This window comes from Nicotiana tabacum, chromosome 3 (genome assembly GCF_000715075.1).
Source record: "Nicotiana tabacum cultivar K326 chromosome 3, ASM71507v2, whole genome shotgun sequence".
NCBI lineage: Eukaryota > Viridiplantae > Streptophyta > Magnoliopsida > Solanales > Solanaceae > Nicotiana > Nicotiana tabacum.
Window position 1 is genome coordinate 46176010 of NC_134082.1, and position 7476 is coordinate 46183485.

A 7476-nucleotide genomic window follows, 5' to 3' on the forward strand; every position below is an offset into this window, starting at 1 on the left:
AAGATCTAAAAAGGCACATGTCCATCCTCCAGTTACTATCAAAATCAGGGGAAGGCGAGCAATTGCTAATATATCTAGCAGTCTCAGAAGTAGCGGTAAGTGCCATTTTAGTCTGAGAAGAAGAAGGTATATAATTTCCTGTCTGTTATGTTAGTAAAATACTTTCAGGTGCAGATACTCATTATCTGCACCTCGAAAAACTGGCCTTAGCTCTCGTAGTCGCATCTCGAAAGCTTAAGCCTTATTTTCAATGCCAGCCAATAGCCGTTGTGACAACCTTTCCCTTGAGGAATGTTCTTCACAAGCCTTAGGTGTTAGGCTATTTGGTTAAATGGGCAGTCGAAATTAGTGAGTTTGACATTGAATACAATCCTAGGACTACGATCAAATCACAAGTTTTGGCTGACTTTATGGGTGATTTTAATCCTGGGTTAATGCCCCTAGATGCTAAAGAGGTAGTACTGGTGTTAGAAATGACATCAAGAGTTTGGACCTTATTTACAGATGGAGCTTCCAATATAAAAAAGGTTTGGGATCGGAGTAGTTCTAGTCATGCCTTCGGGAGAAACCTTGAGGCGGGACATTAAGACCGTTCAGTTAACTAATAATGAAGCCGAGTATGAGGCTTTGGTTGAAGGACTTGAACTGGCCTGGAGACTTGGCTCCGAGGTCATTGATATTAAATGTGATTTCCAGGTTGTAGTAAACCAAGTTTATGGGATTTTTGATACAAAAGAGGAACGCATGCTACAGTATGTGAAAAAGGTTTAGGTAGTGCTTACACGATTCAGGGAATAATCGATCATACACATTCCGAGAGAAGAGAACGTAGAAGCAGACGCATTGGCTAATTTTGGGTCATCTACAGAGAGGAAATGATATGACTCTGGTACTGTTGTTCAACTTCCACAATGTGGATGGTTATTGTGAAATCAATATACCTAACATAGTCTGGGACTAGAGGAGCGAGTTCATCGAATATCTTTGACATGGTAAATTACCCGAATGCATCCCGAGCATTACGCACCAAAGCGTCTCATTACTACCTCATGGATGGGAAATTATATAGGAGATCGTACCAAGGCCTATTAGCCCGATGTATGGGTGCATCGGATGCGGACTACGTGACGAGAGAAGTCCATGAAGGAATTTGCGGGAACCATTCAGGTGCAAATTTGTTGCTACTAAAGATGGTTAAAGCAGGATACTATTGGCCCCGGATGGAACAGGATGCAAAGGTGTTCGTTCAGAAAAGTGACAAATGTTAGCACTATGCATAGTTGGTACACCAACCGACGGAACTCTTAGATTCGGTACTGTCCCTATGGCCATTTATGAAATGGGGGATGGATATAGTTGGTCCGCTACCACCGGGTTTGGGAAAGGTAAGATTCCTTTTAATTTTAACTAATTATTTCACTAAATGGGTTGAAACAGTTCCTTACCATGATATTAGTAAGCGTCAAGTGGTCGACTTCCTATGGGACCACTTAATCTGCCAATTCAGAATACCGAAGGAGATTGCCTGCGATAACAAACCACAATTCATAGGCTCAAAAGTCACAAAATTTTTGGAAGATTTGAAAATCAAAAGGATTACATCTTCACCGTACCATCCGAGCGCTAATGGACAGGCGGAGTCAACCAATAAGGTGATTGTCCAAAACCTCAAAAAGAGGTTAGAAGCTGCTAAAGGCAAATGGCCCAAAGAGTTATCAGGTGTGCTATGGCCGTATCGGATGATGGAAAAATTGAGCATGGGAGAAACACCTTTCTCTCTAGTATATGGAACGGAAGCTTTGATATCGGTGGAAGTAAGGAATCCAATTTTACATTTTTCCCGAGCAAGCAAAGAAGAAAATAATGAGGCGCTACCGGTGAAGGTGGATTTGCTCAATGAATGCAGGGACTTGGCATGCATGAGGATGGTGCCTCAAAAGCAAATGATAGAATGATATTTTAATCGGAGGGCCAATCTCTGCTACTTCAAAGTAGGAGACTTGGTTTTGAGAAAGGTGACTCAGAGTACTCGGGAAATCAATGCCGGGAAGCTGGGTCCAACATAGGAAGGTTGTAAGCACGTGATTTTTGCCCTATATGAGAATTACTCCCAAAAAATTCAAAAATAAAATGATTTTCCTTGGTGTGCAATTTTGTGATATTTTGTGATATTTTTGAATAATTATTTGTATTTGTCTGTGCATGTTTATTTGTTAAATTAATAAAAATACAAAAATATGTCGCATTTTGCATGTAGAATTTAATTCTACAATTGTTAGTAATTAAGTTTGTTTTACAAAAAAAATAAAAATTACAAAAATAGGCATCGTTTGCATTTTTAGCATTTAATGTCCAAATATACAATTTTATGCTTAATTATTACTTAATTATGCGTTAATTGTTATTGGGAGTTAATTTGCGCTTTTATAACTTAATTTAGTTCTTAATAATAATTTAAGTATTTTTATAATTTAGTTTTAGAAAAATAAAAGAAGAAAAGAGAGCGAAAATATAAAGAAAATCGGAATTGGGCCTCTTCTTCAATTTCAAACCACAAGCCCAAAAAATTGCCCAACCTTCCCCATGACCCGGTCCATTCTAAACTGGGTCGACTCGGTCCGCCCCATAACTAAACCATCCGCCCAACCCCTCCCATTTTTCATTTTTTCTTGTTGAAACCCAAAAACAAAAACCCTAAAAAACCTAAGAGATCCGCCCCTCCCTCTTTCTTTCTTCATCTTCCCAAAGCTCCAAACCTTCCAACCATGGCTGCCCAATGTCGACACAGCCGGACGCACCAACGAACTCCATCTTCTCCAACGAAAACTAGCAGCTCCAACAAACTCCATCTTCTCCACACCCTTAGTTTCTTATCTTCTTAACCTAGGAGACGCACCAACAGACCCTCCGTTCTTCAACCTTCGAGTTCACCAGAAAAAAGGGACGATAACTGTTAAAAACGAACCAAAGAGAAGTCAGCCATCGTCGCACCCCACCAGAAGATGCTGAAAACCAGTAGCGACAGCCACCTAGCCCGCCGGAAAAACCCTCGACCAACGGAAGAGAAACCCCATCGCGGCCTGCTTCATATTTTTCCTCGACGAGCCGCTACTGCTCTTGTTTCTGCTTCATCTTCCTCATCATGATGCTCATCGCCATCACTGTTTTCACGCAGCTGCTACTGCTGCTCACGCAGCTGCTATTGCTTCAGTTTTCTTCTTTACCTCCAGCTGCTGCTGCTTCGTTGTTCAACTTCAAGCCCTCGAGATGCCTCGTCCAGCTTCTGCCCCATCGTTCATGGCTGAAAGTCCACCATGACAGCCCAGCAGCCCACGACAACCCAAGCCATGGCTACCCCGTCACAGTCATCATTCACCTTCAGTCCCGCCTCATCGTCGTAGCCCGTAGTTTGTTTGATCTATTGGTCTACGGATTGTTAAAGGCTATTAAGGTCTGTCTCATCTCCCTTTCTCATTTTTAGGATCTATATGCGAGTGAGATAAGAGCCGCTAAAAATCTATTTAAATGTTATGGTTCAAGGAATTCGAATTTCTTCTTAGTTGAATCTGGGTTGTAAAAAAAATTAGATTTTTGTTTAATCGGATTTGAGTTTGATTGTTTTTTCATTCGTGATTATTAGTTGTAAAATGTATAGTATCTTTGCTAATATTGAGTTGGTTCGGATGATTTCATTTTGTGTGATGTTTGGTTTCCTTTCTTGTCAATTGTTCATCATTTTCTTGCATATGAAGTTAGTTTGTTTTCATTCAGTATGTTGACAGTGTTTAGGCTTAATCTAGAAGTGTGTTAGTTTAGTCACGCAATATTTATTTTGATGATATTTGGTCTGAATCAAGTTTCATAATTTAAGTTGTGATTTGAATTTGTTGAATCTTTTCATTTATGTTCATACTTTGTTTGATTGATCTTGAATCCGAAATTAGTATAGTTTGACCTTCTTGATTGTTGATTATCATTTTTTTGATTATTTCTTCAGTTTGCTTCATGATTTTGTTTAGTTTTAATATAGGAATTGTTGGTTGTAAAAGTGTTTGATTTTAAGTTCAAATAATTATTGAATTTAGAAATCTGAACATACTTGTTTGTTGTTGTTGTTGTTGAATCTGAAAGTAGGTTTGTTTGTTGCTAAAAATATTGTTCAATCAAACTTTTAGTTGTTTTTTGTTGTTCAATTTGTGTTCATGTGATATTGTTGTTGTGTTGTTCATCCGTGTTCATATGATTTGTTGTTTGAATTTGTGTAGAAATTGGTCATATTGGCTATATTTTGGTTGAGTTTGATTAATTGATTTGTTATAGTTGATGGGGGTAGTTTGGTAAATTGCAGTACATTCGAGGGTAAAATGGTAATTGCAATAAGATCGGAGGGGTAGTTTGGTAATTAAACATTTTGTAATTCTTTATGTTAAGCATGAAGGACAAAATGTATTGGGGTGTGGGTGATATAGTTGTTTATTATAAATGGGGGACAAGGCAAAATGCAGTGGAGGGGAATATGGTAATTGTTTATGGTAGACATAGGGGACAAGATGTAATGGGTTGGTTTGATATATTAGTTTAATGTATTGGGGGATGAGTGAGAAGATAATGGGTTTGGTAGGAGAAAGTGGTGGATTTTAATTGATTAAAAGGTTTGGGATGGGAAATAAATAGAGAAGTCTTGAATCAGATTTTGGAGGGAGATAAGACAGAGAATAAGAAAAAAACGGACAGATAGAGAGAGAGAGAGAGAAAAAAAAAGAGCTGAATATTTAAGAGAGAAAGAAAAATTCCAAAAAATATTAAAGTTTTCAAATAAAAAAAAACTAAAAAAGAATCTTCTGCTTTCTTTCATTGTTTGAAATCAGCATTAATTGTTGTTGTTTCATCAAAGCTTGAAGCTTTTGTTTTTGGTATTACTGCTCCACTGGTTTGCAAACTCTGTTCCTGGGTTGTTAATATTGCTGTGCTGTATTGTTATTACTGCTGCTGATTCTCATCTTCATTTTCTTTTGCTTCCAATATCAGGTACACAACTGACACGCTGGTTATTGTAATCCGAAATATGAAGCATGAATACGAAAAATGAAGAGTTGAAATTCTAAATTTGCTTTAATTATATTCTGAATTTTATTTGTATGTACAAATTATTTAGCTTGCAAAAATCAGAATCATGTAGCTATTTAATACATATAGTGGAACATCCGACGATAGCTTAACAGATGAACTATCTACATATATTGCCTAAAAATAAATAAATGGTGCAGTAACTCCGTCGAGTCAAAAATCAAACGAATAGGCCATCTAGTAGGAACTTGGTAAAGATATTGTTTAGTTAAATAATATTGGTTAATTTCAGCATGTAAATGGTCTAGGATTAAAATTAGATTGCTATGTTTTTTTTTATTTTTGACAAACTGAGAACATGCCTAGTATAATGTAACTAGGTAATAACATGTAAATAAATTAAGATATTTTATCTTTTATTTTGTAGAGACAAATTTCAATAGAAAAATTTAGGCATTTTAGGAATGTCCTTTAAAAAAATAAAATGAGATGAGCCTCGCCCAATAAAATGCACCAATTGCGGGGCCCTCAATAAATGTTTAATTAAGTATTTAGAATTCGGGATGGACTGTTTAGTGAATTCCACGGTCTTACCCATAAATAATAATACGCTAATCGCTTTAGGCACGATTTTAATAATAATACATTCTTAAACACGGGTGCGCATTTATGCGACCCAAATCCAAATCCCAAAATATTGAATAAAAATATGTTCCGGATCGCGGGTGCATTTTATGTGACGCAATCCAAAGACATGTTTTTAAACGATGTTCACATTCTTTTAAAATATATAATAATAAAAGCGGTAAAGAGTTAAAACTTGCACATGAGCGCATAATTGTATAAAATCAGATAAACAAGCCGAATATGACAGTTGAGCGACCGTGCTAGAACCACGGAACTCGGGAATGCCTAACACCTTCTCCCGGGTTAACAGAATTCCTTATCCTGATTTTTGGTTCGCGGACTGTAATACAGAGTCATTCTTTTCCTCGGTTCGGGATTAAAATAGGTGACTTGGGACACCCTAAATCTCCCAAGTGGCGACTCTGAAATAAATAAATAAATCCCCTTTCGATTGTCCTTTAATTGGAAAAACTCCTTTTACCCTCGCGGGGGCGGAAAAAGGAGGTGTGACAAAGGTCCCTACCGAGTTTCTGCTATATCGATAAAGGATCGTACAAGTTGGAAAATCAAGATGGAGTCAAATTGCCCAGTAATTGGAATGTGACTCACCTCAAAAGGTATTACTGCAGATGGATCCTATCAATACTGAAAGTATGTGCTGCACTCTTTTTTCCTTTAACCAATTTTTGTCTCGATCAGGTTTTTTTGGCCAGGTCTTTAACGAGGCAGCAATGGAAAGTATACTACGAAAGAAACTCCAACTACAAGATTAAGACCTTTAAATGATAAGGCATTGAAAAGATAAATCGCTATGGGATGGTTAAATAATCTTTAGTTCGATGGCAAGTTCCTAATAAGAAGCAAAACTTGCCATCAAACCAAAGACTACTTAAGCGTTCACGAGTTTTTTCCACAAATGAAACAAGACCTCCAGTGTTCTAATTCACATACTTCGCATTCGAACACTAGGGGAGAATAGTATAAGATATGACAACAAGAATGCCATAAAAATTGGGGACTGTGAGAACCAGGAACAATAATGTCTCCTCGGGATCGAGGGCTGCACGACTAGCCCGTAGAAATAAGCTGTACAAGTTTTCCGCATGTAAAATTCCACAAAATTTGGGGACTTCAAGAACCAGGAACAATAATGTCTCATCGGAACCGGGGACTGCATGACCAACCCGTAAAAATAAGTTGTATAAGTTTACCACATGTATTGGCAATTTCTTTTTTCTTTTAATAAACAAACACTTATGTACTTTTAAAGATCGAAGGAATAAAATAAGGTCCTTTTATTTTTATCTTGTTTCTTATCCAAACGATGAGTTGATTTTATCATTTGAAAGTTAACAAAAAACTTCAAATGCTTGTGCCAGAATGAATAGGAGACGTCCTCTTCAAGAGTACTGTAAACATAAAAGGTCTCTCTCTTATAAAACCCTCAAAGTAAAGGGTTGATTCCAGAAGAATTTATGCCCAGAATCAGAAGCTATCAGATAAAACTATGACCATAGCTTTAACTAATTCAACATAAAGAGAATGTATTTTGCACAACACTCAAGCAAAATTATTCTTTATTTATCGAAGTGCCAAACCTGGTGAAAAGTTTGACATAATTAAAAAGTATAAAAAATGAAAGAAAAGGAAGAAAAAATCTAAGCATTATCACCACCGGAGCCCGAAAGGAGAGAGAGATCTATGCCCCTCGGTGAAAGAAGGCGGTTCAGCTGCCGGTTCAGGGGCTGAACCTTCATAATCATCATCTTATTCAACCTCTCC

General features: G+C 37.2%; 1 long non-coding RNA gene across 1 annotated transcript; it reads left to right on the forward strand.

Moving 5' to 3' along the window:
* Positions 1-2510: 2510 nt before the first annotated feature.
* On the forward strand, positions 2511-5223 carry LOC107778269 (uncharacterized). Its single transcript, XR_012707500.1, has 2 exons — positions 2511-3451; positions 5029-5223. It is a non-coding gene; the product is annotated as an uncharacterized LOC107778269 (long non-coding RNA).
* The last annotated feature ends 2253 nt before the right edge of the window (positions 5224-7476 follow it).